At 42.2% G+C, this 14,406-nt stretch overlaps 1 protein-coding gene across 1 annotated transcript in view; it reads left to right on the top strand.

The window, feature by feature from the left end:
* CREB5 (cAMP responsive element binding protein 5) overlaps positions 1–14,406 on the top strand; it is a 377,051-nt gene that overhangs the window by 264,248 nt on the left and 98,397 nt on the right. The gene's annotated exons all lie outside the window — the stretch shown is intronic.

Genomic DNA, 14,406 nt, shown 5'->3' with positions numbered 1-14,406 from the left:
CGCCCCCCGCACACGGAGTGCGTGTGTGATGAGGACAGAGCTTGGAAGCCGCCCCAGAACCAGCACCCACCCACCTGCAGGATGTGACCTCTGGGCTCTGAAACTTGCTGCTTCCTCCCTCTTCCTCCCCACCTAGGGAACGGTTTTAGACCACAATTCCCAACACAGCCCTACTTTGCACTTGAATCCCAAAGAGACGCAGGCACTTTGTGACCACAGAAAACTTGTCACTTCATTAGGATTCTGAGAAGAGAGAGCCAAGGGTAATTCATAGTTGTTTTAATGACTTTGCATCCTTTCTCAGAGACAGCTTTCAGCAGTTAAAGCTCACCAGCCGACTCTGATATCTAACAGTACATCAGGGCGCATTTTTCACAAGGTCCCTCACAGCCAGTTAAGCCAGTTCATCTGCCCTCAGCAACTGTCCAGGTTCCGTGCTACACGGCTTCCTGAAGTCGCCAAAGCTTCGCTGTGTAGAGATGAACTGTTGTGCCTCCCGACCTTGAAAGGATGTTTCTAACTAATTAATGAGTGTTAAGTGCTTGGAAAATGCACTTTGGAAATATGCTGGTGCTCATACGGCCGGGTCTTCCACTGCACAGTTGCACTCTATGCAAGTCAGAAATATCCTTGCCATTTATAAATCATATTAAGATGACTATGATTCTTTTCTCAACTAGATATCTGTCCCCCCCACCCCTTTCCTTCCCCAGAACACTTTTTTTTTGTCCATTTCTCCCAATCTGTGCCTTAAGCCACCTGTGGTAAATAGGCCAGTGATCTGTAAGATTTCTTCCACAATATGAGAAGGGTCAGGCTGGGACTTTCTACCCAAGTGGTCTTTAATGAAGCAGATTCAAAACTGCTATTGGCTGAATTACCAGTAAGAGAACAATGGTTTTCTCTATGGTAAAATGCTTTTGAAACTCTTTTGATATGAAAAATAGTAAGAAATGCATTTCGTATCACAGTCCAATATACTCACATGTGTATGTTTACTTATTTGTATAGAGTTGATGAAACAGTACTTAATCTTTACTGAATATGATGTTCTTGGATAGCTTACATTCTATTCATTTTTCTAAAATACTAGTCATGCCAGATTAAACTGGTTTCACTCATTTCTCACTATCATACCCACTAATGAATTGCAGCCAGAATCGGAAAAGTGTCCGCATGGGAGAAAGGTTGCTGAGATGCTGGGCCGGGGTCAGGAGACCTGGGCTGCACCGCCGGCCCCGTGCCAACGCTAAGATCTCTTCCCCAAGCCTAGTGTTCTCATATAAAGTATTTGTTTTCCAACTGAATTTACTCTCCGAATATTTTCTTTAAAATCCTCTTACGTATGGAAAACTGAGCCCTAGCTGGCCCAGAGGTCTTTCCTTAACTCATGCCCCCTCCCACACCGGAGACCTTGAAACACAATCCAAAAATTACTAGAAATTTCACAAGCCCCTTCTAGTTCTGGCATTCAATGACTATTTTATTTCCTAGGTATTAGATTTATCTAATGACATACATCAGGTTTTACTTCCCTTGATTTTGGGCTAAGATTTGCAACTGGAATCTCGAGAATCAATGGGAATTTTTGCTCTAAGACCATAGTTCTCAGCTTCATGGCTTGTTCTTAGGTTTCATGGGGTACGTGCCTTCAGGGAAAGGAGTTTGAAAGGCCTTGGGTAGATGCATGAGCAGGCAGACATGTGAAGACGTTTATTTATGTCATTGTGTCTGCTGTTTTCTTGCCTCCTAAATTCAGCAGGTTCTTGATTTTTTAACACAACCCAAATCATTTGGCTTACAGCTGGTAAAATACAATTTTCTGGTCCTCAGAAAGAAAGGCTTTTTAGACTTATAAAAAGAGAAGCTCATAAGACTTCTTGAACATCAAATAGCTCTTACAAAACACCATTTTGATGAGTTAAGTGTAAATGAATCAGAAACATACGGATTAAATTTCCCTTGAAAGACACATGGGTTTAAGAATTAAGGGGGGAAAGTGCTTGGCAAGATGGATTTCAGGTTTTTGCCAAACCTCAAAATGTTTGAAAAATGGTTTGAGACATTTTTACTGAACACAAAATGCCACGGAGTTCACCCATCCCAGACATAATAGCGAATCTTTTTGACAACAACTTTATGACAAGAAAAAAGGTCTGTGAGGCTTAGCCATTTTCTCAATTCTCCTTCCATAACCACCGCCCACCCCCATCCCCAAAAAACCATTTATAGGGCTAACAGAACAGTCTGATTGACAAACTAGTTTCAAGTCAGGCAATTACCAGAAAATAACCCCACAACTTAAAAACACTTGGATTTTTTTTCCTCTGTACTACCCAAAGTCAATTATACCATTTTCTAAGTGGAATAATACACTCTAGGGATATGCAGTATTTGCTGTATTTTATTCATTGGGGTCTTGAGCAATGCACGGTTATTCTGGTCACTTGTATGATATTACAACGCCAGCTTCTTTGGAAATAGAAAAAAATGCCCACTGAAAGCAAACAGATTAGAGGGAAACAGCCATTGGTTTATTAAGACAGCCGCAGTGTGGAAATGCTATATATTATAGAGGCACGGCATGGGTTGAGGTTTTCAAGTTGCTGGGAATGGTCTTAGAAACTTGACTTCTATTATAGCTTCTTCTTTCAGAGGCTCTATTAGAACCTCTCCACACTTCAGAATTCTTGCTGACGTGAGGAAACCTGGGATCAACATATTAAGGATACATGGACTGATTATCCTATGAGAATTGTGTATCTATATACTAAATGCCCTCCAATTATGTTTTACTCCCTATTCCTGATAAAAGCCAGCCCATGCTTTTCCAGCCTCACTTTTCACAGGCAGAGGCATGGGAGGAGCGGGTGTTGCACTCAGCGAGGGAGGGAAGGAGCCTCGTGAGAAGGATTGGGCTAGAGCACTTGCTCTGTGTCCCTGTTTCATTTTCAGAGTTAAGCCAGGGTGGCCAAGGTTCCCTTCCTTTCCTTCCTTTCCTTCCTTCCTTCCTTCCTTCCTTCCTTCCTTCCTTCCTTCCTTCCTTCCTTCCTTCCTTCCTTCCTTCCTTCCTTCCTTCCTTCCTTCCTTCCTTTTCCTCTGCAGGAAAGGGTACATTCAGTGACTGCCAATATTGATTTAGAAACTAGGAGACAACAGCATACCTGTATTTTGCAAAAGTCAAGGTAGACCAAAAAAGAAAGCTATCTTTCAATCTATATGTTTTCACTCTATGCTGGAAACAATGGGGAAATCTACCTACCGTCTTGTTAGTGCAGCATCTCACATAATACTTTGAGACAGGACTTTCCGGGAACCCTAATTAACCTCTTGCACAAGGAGCACCCAAAGGGGAGAGTAAAAGTCACAAGAAACACAGAAAAGTACTGTCAATACTTCAATGAAAACTGTATAACAGGGACGGTTAAAATGTACTCCTGCCCTCATCTCATGCCTATGTATATTTATTGAGCTCAACGTAAGAAATAAATAAAAGCTAGAAATACTGGAGAGGAAACCCAGTTATACAGCTTTCTGTCTTGGAAAAGATTTTAGAATCAGAAAAAGTAGGGGCCAATTCTGGCTCCATTTTTATCTTTTCCGACGTAACTTAATATAGGATAATAGGACCAAGAAGAGCTCCTTTGATTCTAAAAAATGCCGAGCCCGAGCCCCTGCCCAGAGCTCCCAATGCCTCCTCCCCACCCGCCATGAATGTCTCCCTTTCATTCCAACACCCCGTAAGTCAAAAAGGATCAAATTTGTGTGCTAGAATCTTTCCAATGGTTCTCTTAGTTTGTAGCTCAGCCTCCTACGGGGAAGCACTGGAAAATGAGTTTTCAAAGTCTAAATGGATGTAGTTATCAGTTTGGCATCTCTTAGGAGATCGGCATGCATGAATGGATGCATGTCAGATATAGCATGTATTTCTAGATAGGGAGTGTTATCCTTCAAAGAGATTGTTTCCATCTCATGTTAAACTATGAACAATAGGAACAGATGGTTAGCTCGGCTTGGAGCTCCTATCACCAACATCCCCTGTCCCTCACTCTCCAACACACATGCATGAACACATGTGCACACATGTGATGCAGGGCTATCTTCTCATCTTTCCTGGGGCAATTCTGTGTCTCATCTTCTAGGACCCCTTCCCCTGAAACCCCCAGGAGATTAGATGTCACTTTGTGAGGGTGGGGGGGGTGAGGGGGTGGGAATTCTTCCATTATACTCTGCCCTGTCTCTTCCATGCCTTATCTGTTTCCCTGAGTACATCATGAATTTCTGGAGGATAGGGATGGTCTTTTAACTCAAGGCTCCCAGCACAGTTCCTGAAACATAGCAGGAGCTGAGTAAATGTTTAAAAAAATAAACTTAAAAAATAATTTCAGTTGTGTTTCTGTTGGATCGAATTTTGATTGAGGCCATGAAAAGTGGGTGGGACTGATATTACCCTTTCAAGGGCCCCCTGGGTCCCTAGTCCCTATGGGAAATATGAGGAGTAAAATGCAGTGGAGTGTTTGCTCAGATGAGCTCCCTGCTTGATTTCAACTTTCTCCCCTAACCTATGTTTATCTTGATGGTCTTATTTATATCTAGTTCCCTTTGATAAAAATAGAAGCTCAAAAAAGTGAATTTACCACACGAGGGTTGGGACTTTTAACTTGTGCCTGAGTTCACAGATATAGTTAACGTGCTGCTTTGTGTGTGGATAGCCAGCTAGATGCTTATTTTCTGAGTCATCTGACTTCTGAGTTTTCACTTTTTTAAGAGTATAATTAAGATAGGTTCCCAAGGATTAAAAAAAAAAAATTACTGTGAGTTAAGCAGACAGTCTATACGTTGAGATCCATATAAGGAAATGTGTGGGCACCCGCCCAAATGGAGAGAAGCATTAAGAGCTATTCAAAACCTACTGAAATGTCAACACACTTTTGAAAAGGGTCCATTAGGGATGCAAATGTATGGTTCCCTGATTATGATAAGCACTGGAAAGAAAACAGTGAAACCCATTAGGAGGTTTTGAGAACCTGGTTTGGGAGAGCAGGGAAGGCAACCCTGGTTTCAGCCCAGGGCTGGGCTTCTCTTCCTTCCCCAGCCCCCTCTGTGCTCAGAACCAACAACTGGGGTCTGAGTGGCTGTAAACACTCCTCCATTTTTGGATAAGCCAATTAACTCACCTGTAAAGGGGCCAACATTGAAATGCCATTTGTGTCAGATAAAATCCATTGTCATAAAGTTCATTCTCTGGATTACACACTGGAACTTGTTTGTGTAAAGGTTTGATATTAGAAACTCACTTCATGTGTTTTTAATGTGTTTTAATTTTTTCTTGCTGGGGCTTTTCCTATAAAAGGCTAATTGTAACTTAAAATCTATAATTTTTACTATATAGTCTTAGACAAATCAGCTCACATGAGGGATATATTTCTATTTAATAATCATTTAGGGCTTTTTGGTGAAGATAACTGATTCATTTAATCAGAAGGACACCTTTAATTCTAGCTGTCTTGAGTAATTCACACATGATGTCAAAAGATATTCATAGCACTGGATAAATTGGGGCATAATTTTTGTGTAATCACTCTCAATGTAAAAAAAAATTAATTGATTTTTCCATTTTCCTTGATCTGGAAGGAATTGTATCAATTTCCAGGACGTCATAAAACAAAATATTTAAAGTATGTTTCAAATAATAAAAAAAAATAGAAATACTTAACTTAATAAAGATGTGGAATTCATTTATGAAGAAAAACACTGGCGGTGGCCCAGTAGGCCACAGAGATTGCCAGAAGCCTGTAGCAGACAGCTATTCTTGTATGTCCACTCTGCCCCATCACCCCTGAGCCATTCCATATTAAGAAAATGAATTCTCTCAGCCAAACTGGACTTCAAAATCATTGATTTTTGTTTACTTTGTTTTTGAGTGAAAAAACAGAAGGTCTTTTTCAGATTTCCGCCTTATAAGGAAAGCAGTCCAAGCCACTTGTAACTCTTGCTCCTTGGGCCCTATTTTAACTAACAAGGTTTGCTTGGCATATATATTTGATGCTTGGGAATCTTCCATAAAAGTTGCGATGTTTGACCCTTCTGGAGAGCCTTAGCCATTGAAACTATTGGCAAAAATGGAAATCACTTAACTATCATAAGAACAATTGAATGCTTCAGCACTAGCCTAAAACAAAGGTCCTAAGTCCTGAAACGAACACTTCCACTTGGCATTTTTGCTTTTGTGCTCATCAGGAAAAAAAAGCCTCAGGCTTCAGAAAGACAGATCTATTAGTAACAGCATGTAGGCAAATATGCTGGTACACACATCGGCTCAATCCTCTGAACGTTCAGAATCCCTTCCAGCTATGTTATGGTAGGTATTCCCTATTCTCCTCCATCCAAATGGAATAGAGTATGCCAAAAAGTAAGCACATGTTTTTCCAATGGTCAAAAGAAATCTAAACGGCCTTATCTCTGGCAGTCCAAAGGCACATAAACCCTCTCTCATCAGGGCGGCCTGCATCTACTGGGAGAGACTGACGCTAAATAAATAATCATACCTATAAACATGTCATTAGAAGGAGCATGAAGGGAAAGAACACTGAGCTACATGGCCCTCTAAATTAGAGAGAGCTGTAATTTAGGGGTCGGGGGAAATTTTAAGGCAGTGATATTAAACTGAGACTTAAAAGATGAATAAGAGTTGGTCAACAAAAGAGTAGGTGGAGAAGCACTTCAGGCAAAGGCAATGGTATGTGTGAAGATCCTGGGGCATGAAAGAGCTTGGTACATTCTAGGAAATGAATGAAAGACAGGTGGATGAAACATAATCAGTCAGGTGGGAAAGTGGTACTACAGACATCAAAGAGGTAGAACATTTCAAGGATGAATTTATTAAATACTAAATGCTAAGGAAAGCTGCGGAAGGATGTTGAGCAGCGAAATGTCACGATTAGATTGTTGGTTCGGTAAGATCGTTCTGGCTGCAATGCAGAAGCTGGATTAGAGAGGAGCAAACTGGAGATAGAAACTGTTGGAAGAACCAAGTGAGAGAAGATCATGTTTTGGACTGGGATCTTGGCAGTGGGGATAGAGCCAAGTGGATGGATTCCAGGTCTATTTTGGGATGGAGTGGATAGAACTTGGTGAATGATTGGCAGGAGAGGATGAAGGATATCAAAGTTAATGCCCAAATTCCACTAATTCATTCCTACCATGTATGTATAATGAGATTATAAGGAATTGGCTGACATGAATTATGGGTGCTGAGAAATCCCATGATCTGCTGTTTGCCAGCCGGAGACCTTGGAAAGCTGGTGGTACAAATTTCAGTCCAAGTCCGAAGGCCCGAGAGTCAGGAGCTCTGTGATGTAAGTCCCAGTCTAAGGACAGAAGAAGGCTGATATCTCAGGTCAATCAGATGGGCAGAGAGAGAATTCAACCTTCCTCCCCATCATTGTTCTGTTCAGGACCTCAGCAGGTTGGATGATGCCCACATACCTTGAGGAGAGCCGTTTGCTCTACTCAGTTCACCAAATCAGAGGCTAATCTCTTCCAGAAACACCCTCACAGATACACCTAGAAATAATGTTTAACCAGATATCTGACACCCTGTGGCTCAGCAAGTTGACACATAGAATGGACCATCCTAGGCACCACAGACAGGACCGTCCATAGAGCTCAACATGGATAGTTAGGGAATGTTATCTTAGCTCAAAAGCAGGTAGAGTCAGGTGACCCTTACTCCTTGGTAGTGAGAATGTTGTCCCTCGCAGCTCACCGATTTGGAGTTCTATCATCTTCAGGACTCCCAGGCCCAATGACGCTGATGGCACATACTGAAAAGACACCACTGCTTATTTGGGGACCTGAACTATCTCTCCTCAAAGATGTTATTCTGTTTAATAACAAATGACTACCTCTAGAGCACCAGAGAGTGAAACCTTAATTTCATGCTAATTAAAGGGATCATTGTTCATATACCAGAAGAAATTGCCTTCTCCCTTACCCCTCTGGACTCCTGGTTCCTGCCCTAGTTTGCTAAATGTTACCTGTGCTCAGGGACCTTTGGAGCTTGCCTTCATCCAAGGGAAGGGCACGCCCAAGAGAAGCCAGTGATGAATTACCCACCTGTCCCCAGCTTTGAGGAAGCTCACAACTGACATGGTGCTTCCCTCAAATAAATAGTTTTTGGCTTTTCCATAAGTCAGGTTATTCCTTCTTGATCATATCTAGTCATATAACTTTAGGGTTGGAAAAGTCCTAGAAATTTGTTGGCTCAGCCACTTTATCTGACGTATGAAGCAATGAAAGCTATGAGGTCATGAAGACACAGCCCAAGATCACTAGGTAAACCAGTGGCTGAGGCAGTGACGCCCTTGTGGGAGTATTCAAATTCAAAGCTCTATGGAGGAGGACTCAGTCACTTCTCTTTTTGTGATCTTCAGACCAAACACATCATCAGAAAGCACAGCCTGGACCTCTCTTCTGGTTTCAGGGGCCTGAGGAGAAACCAAACTGCCATCGCAGACCAATGGAGGGGTTTCTTGGGGACTAGTCCGCTCTTGTGAGCAAAGCATGATGTGTGCGTGTCCTTTAAGTGTACTGCCAGGCACTTGCCATTCCTATTCTACCAGGGACTTATTGTCAAAATTGACGTGTACTGCGACCATAACCCTACCACAAATTAAAATCAGACCCTAAGTCCCTCTGGGGAAGATGTTTATAAGCTGTAGGAATACATCTGAAATGATACCAAATTATATTTTAAACTTGAAACCCGAAATACCACATTTGTTTGGGAGAAGGAATAGGACTGCCTGGGGAATAATATGGGAAACTGAGCAAGTCACTCTCTTTGGCAAAACGCAAGGCCACCAGGGAAGGGAAAGTGCCTTAGAAGAGATGTTTTATATATAAACCCTGGTGTGGCTTTAAACTAATCACTTAAGGCTAAACAATTTTTTTTTTTTTCAGAATGAGCTTAAAAGAAAAGTCAGTCCTTTCAAACTTCATGCCTTCAAAGAACAAATATGGATGCCCCATTTGTACTTATAAATACACTGAGAAGGGGATTGAAAAATATAACAATAAAACAGGTCTATCAGAATGCAAACCTCGGGCCCAAGGTTTGACTTACCCATACAAATTAAAGAGTGTTTAGGACCAAAAGCCTTTATATCTCTTTTGTCTATTAGTAGGCAGATGTCTGTGGGTGTCTGTGTATAGTGGGTATGTCTCTGCACATAGTATGGCTATCATCTGTATCTCAGAACCTAATGGAAGACCCTACTCAGTCCACAGAACAGCTATGCTCCATGCCTTTGCTGTGTGTCCAGCCCATGAGTTGTACTGGAAATAGCAAAGCTTGGTTTAAAAGCCCTTTGAGATCCTTGGACACGAAGTTCATAGTAAATGCCCAAGTATCACTATTATGAACTTCGTGTTCAAACTTTGCTATTATTTTATTAAGTGTTTCAGATGAATATCAATTTAGTTTCATGGTAAGTGCTCCTGCAAAGTAGGAATGCTTGAAAAGTAGCTCCAGAAAGTTTGCACAAGGAGGACACTCGAGGTTCCTAGAAACTCCACCACTCCTCCAAACCCCTCTGTTCAAGTCAATTACAAGCTGAGTGTCCCTTCAGGGTAGTGTTTCAAGTTATCACAACCCTTAAGAAGAGGCCTGTTATGGGTGCGCAACATTTTCCTGCACACCTGTTGCCAGGAAATGAGAGACTGCGTATAGTGAGGCATCCTCATTAAGTCATTCAACAAACTTCCCTGGAGTCAGGGATGAGCCTGGCTGAGAAAAATCAGAGCAGGTTCTCCTGAGAAGATGATACACCAGGATACAACTTCTCAGGGCTCTCAGGAATGGAAAAGACACTCAGGGCCCACCGAGAGACTGGATGTTTGGGGCCCTTTCTCCCAAATTGTTTCACCCCGAAATTTAGAGCACTATCGTTTTATGTTGCATTTTAAAAGAACACTAGCAACAATTTTATTTTGTGAAGTAGATTGTCTCTTGAATAGAACATACATTGATCATCGTTCAAGGGCCTCGCACACACAAACAATATCTCATATATGATTATCAGACCGTCCTCGTGCCAAACATACCAAGTGGGTATTATAGCCCTGTTTTTGCCAATGAGAAATCAGAGGCATTAAATGTCTTGCCCAGATCACACACTCAGGGTCCACGGCAGAGCTGTGGGGGAACCCAAAGCCTCCGCCTTGTCAGCCACGTGAGCCTGCTCCATGCCGTGTGCTGGGTAATGATGGCGGCCAGCATCATCGCCGTCATTTCTGTCTGCCACTGTGACTGGAGTAAATGAAAATAGTAGACCTACTGAGGACTGCGAGAGGTCTGCCAGCTTCTCCTCCTCCTCTCTGGAAACCATGCCAGACAGGGACGAATCTATTTTTTGAGTCTAATAATGAGGAAATTCCAAAACCTCAGTAGGCCGTTTGTTTTACATGATTCATTCTTGGGAGGTATCCTTCTAACTAAAATTCCATGTGCTGCTGTTTTGTTACTGTTATTATTCTGCTTCAGTTGTGCTTGAAAGTAACTGGTCGCCATTCTCTGGATATAGTCATTTAGAAACCTGAAGATCATTATCACCATCTCCCAGTCTTCTTGTTCCTTTTACTTTTCCTCTTAGGTCTTCCCTTGTGTCCTTGGAGAATTTTTCTACGCGTCTTTGGAACCTTCTAAAGTTCTCCGTACTTCCCCTTCCAACATCCCCCAGGAGGTTCAGCCCTTGCCCTTCAGCCCTTGCCCGACAAGGATTTCTTTGGGATCTCACGCCCCATCCTATGGTTTTCCATGGTTTGATTACAGCTGTGGTTTGCAGCTCTCTGCTAGGTTGTAACCAAGTGAGGAGTTTGCCAAACCTTGTCTGTGTTGCCTTGGAGTATGAGATACCCTCTCCACATTTCTTCTCTTCTTTTATCATTAAGAACGAAACTTGAGAAATTGAGCTTTTAGCAGCCCAAGGTTGCATAGTCTATGCATGACGTCGCAGCTGCCCTACGCCATCCTTTCCCACATTGACACATCCCTCTTCTGCCAGTATATTTGTGGAGCTACTCATTTCTAATGCCACCTCCTAAAGAGCTGAAATAATACTGATGAGTGGCTGGGTAGAGGGAGTCATAAATTTGGTTTCCCAGGAGAGGTATTTGAAAACTGCCTAAGGGAACCTGCCTGGAGATTCAAGAAGAGGTTAGATACAGGCATTAGTGAGGCCGACCCGGTGGGGAGCCTTGCAAAATGCTCAGGACGACTGAAGGTTGTCTTGGCTGATCTGGGCCTCCCTTGGCCTGGACAGCTCGACACATGAAATTAACCGTCCCAAGCACAACAGACAGAACCATCCACAGCGTTCAACGTAGGCACTTAAGGAACGTTATCTTAGCTCTTTAGCAGGTAGGGTCGGGTGGTATTTACTACTCAGTAGTGGAAATGTTTTTCCTGGCAGCTCACCGATTTGGAGGAGTTCTGTTATTCTCAGAATGCAGGCCCGGTCCTAATGGGGCTGATGGCCCCCTTCTTAAAAGACAGAACTGCTTATTCAGGGACCTGAACTGCCTCTCCTCAAAGATGTTATTCTGTTTAATAACAAATGACTAACTCTAGAGCACAAGAGAGTAAAACCTTTATTTCATGCTAATTAAAAGGGTCATTGTTTATATGTGAGAAGAAACTGCCCCTTCTCCTACCCCTCTGCTATTTGCTCTGAAGTCTTTTTGCAGATAGGGCTGCAAAATTAAGCTGTATATTTGGAACATGGATATTTGGAAATTGTGTTGGGTGTGGATTCCACCACAAATTACTCGTTAAAATTCGATAGCTGACAAGCTGAAAGTCCAGGAGAAACCAAAATAGAATTGCTGACTTAGAGCTAGGGGGTTGTATTTGCAAGCTCAGAGAGCTCTCTGCCTCTACAGAACATCCAGGCCAGTGTGTTAGTGAATGTTTTCATGAATTATTCATTTATGGTGAATGAATGCAAGCAGCAATCACATGTAAATGACAAGGCTCATAATCAGAGGGATACTTATTTGTTCTTATGAAGCGAGGAGGAAGCTTATTAACAACTTGCAAACAGGAAGAGATTTTACTTAGAGATATGTCTCTATAAAGAATTTTTTTTATACACATGTAACCAGATGTAAATCATTTATTTGAGCCTGAATGCAAAATCATCTTTTATTGTACATCTTTTGATCTGCATTTACTTTCCTTTTCTAAGGGTAACTTTGTGAATAATTAATGAAACTAAGAAGTTATTGGCTAATTGGAAAGCCATCTTTTCTTGTCTTTAAGTCTGACCCATGGCTCAAGCCAAACTCTTCAGGCATTTAGGGTCTTTTATAAAGGGTCTTCATAAAGAACCTTTAGCTCTTCACAAGGAAAAATATCAGATTTTGAAAACAGATTTTTTCCCCCCAACAGTAGTGTACATCGGAAACAAACCGTGTTTTTGGTTAACTTAAATGACTCAGGCTGACTGCGTGACGAATTCAGATTCATGGTACAGAAATCAGTCATTGAAGATGAAAAAAAAGAGATTGATGTAATAGTCGTAACAGAAAGGCCGTAAATTCACGTCTCCCCTCCTCTCGCCGTTTAAAACACGAGTGGCAGCTCCTCTGCCTGGCTAGAGGCAGCATCTCGGCTGGAAACCCGGCAACGGCTCCAGCGGGCGCAGCTCTGTTCGCTGTGTGCCGTTTGAGTACTACCGCTGTCTCCCTCGCAGCCTGGCTTCCATGTAAAGAAACGGAAGTTCCATTCCCAGGACATCAGCCGCTACATCTATACACAAAAAGCATCAGTAATACAAAGTTGATTCAAAAAGAGGCCCAAATTTATCTTGTGTGGTAAATTAAATCTCAGACACCCCTGGCGATAACGATTCCAGAAGTGTTCTTGTCCACATCGACAAGTCGCTGCACGGCAGAGATGAGATGTTTAGTTGACTGCGGTGTGGGTGCAGCTGGTGCCTCCCAGCCCAGGGCTCTGAACATGATAAAGTGCAACCTTATTGCAGGGCAGGCATCCAATTTTTAAAACATTATATAGATTGGAGACAGATGAGCCTTCCTGAATTATTCTTGCTTGGCTTTTTCTTATGAAATGCCTAAAACCTGATCTCAAAGGGAAATTAATTTAATTGGTGCAAAAACAAATGGGTCTAGAACTTATCAATAAGCTTGAGTTTAATCTATGGGGCTCTGATTAAAAAGTACAGATTACTTTGGGGGTAACTATTTATGATTTTCAAGGACAGAAATGGGTTATACCAGGCTTAAGGTAAGTTGGAGTTTTACTCATGACTTATAAATCAGTTAAGTTCTTTTCATTAGTTAGCAAAGATAATTTAGTAAAAAAGATAACTGTTTTTGCAATGTCCATTGCTAGTTGAAGAGGCCCTTGATATCTATGTTCTCATTAATCCAAGAAATATTCATTAAACACCTATGTATTATGCCCTTTCTTAAGTTTTAGAAATATCTATATTGGCAAACAACTTAAATACCACTTCTGACTTAGGAAGTTCATTGTCCAGTTGGGAGCAGAGACATATTTTAAAAATCACTGGAAATCACTGAATAGTTAAAATTGGGAAGCTGAGGTGGTAAACTCCAAGAGACCAGGAAACACATCTATTTATTTTTTTTTATCATCATAGTGTCCACCAATTAGATATTTGTAAATGAAGTTTTACAGAAGTGGTTTAAGTTGCCAAACCAGTTTTCACTCTGAAAAGAGAATGTACAGAGCCTAAGCCATCCCCATATTTGGTACTTCATTGATTTTTGATTGACTCATTGATTGAATAAATGATGCTAAATGTTACTGGAGAAAAGTACAGGTGCACTGAGATCACTCCAAAGAAGGCCCTAACCTAAGTGTGGTCGCCCGGAGCAGGTGGTGAGGAGTGTTTATGTCCAAGGCTCTGGCTGGAAGGGAGGTGGGGCTTCCCTGAAGTTGGGAGAAAGTCACTCAGGCACTTCGAGCCCAGGACCATGAGCTGGAGAGGGGGACGGGGGCGGGGGCGGGGGCGGGGGGCGGGACAGTGAGAGGCCAGAGGGGGCAAGGCCTTGGAGCAATGTCAAGTTCTATCAGAGGGAGATGGGCTTGTTGGTATCTCTCCTGAGCTGGAGCATTTGCTGTTTTCCATTGGTGGTTTTACTAGTTTTTTGGACAGGGTGGGGCCGAGGGGAGGAGTCAGAGGTCAGGAAACGGATCTTTCAGCACAACTAAATGTCCGTGTCACCAAGGGGAAAGGGGGCGGGGACAATACTTGCTGGAGGTCTGCAGACCTTTAGCAGAGGTCCTCTCTTGAGTGGAAGAAAGCTTTGCAAGGGAAAATACATATTTTAATTGAATTCTGCTGATATTCTGGG

This window comes from Pteronotus mesoamericanus, unplaced genomic scaffold (genome assembly GCF_021234165.1).
Source record: "Pteronotus mesoamericanus isolate MK-2021 breed Mesoamerican mustached bat unplaced genomic scaffold, CSHL_Meso_final scaffold_85, whole genome shotgun sequence".
In the NCBI taxonomy this organism is placed as follows: domain Eukaryota; kingdom Metazoa; phylum Chordata; class Mammalia; order Chiroptera; family Mormoopidae; genus Pteronotus; species Pteronotus mesoamericanus.
The sequence above is the reverse complement of the archived record's forward strand: the minus strand, read 5'-3'. Positions and strand labels throughout refer to the sequence as shown.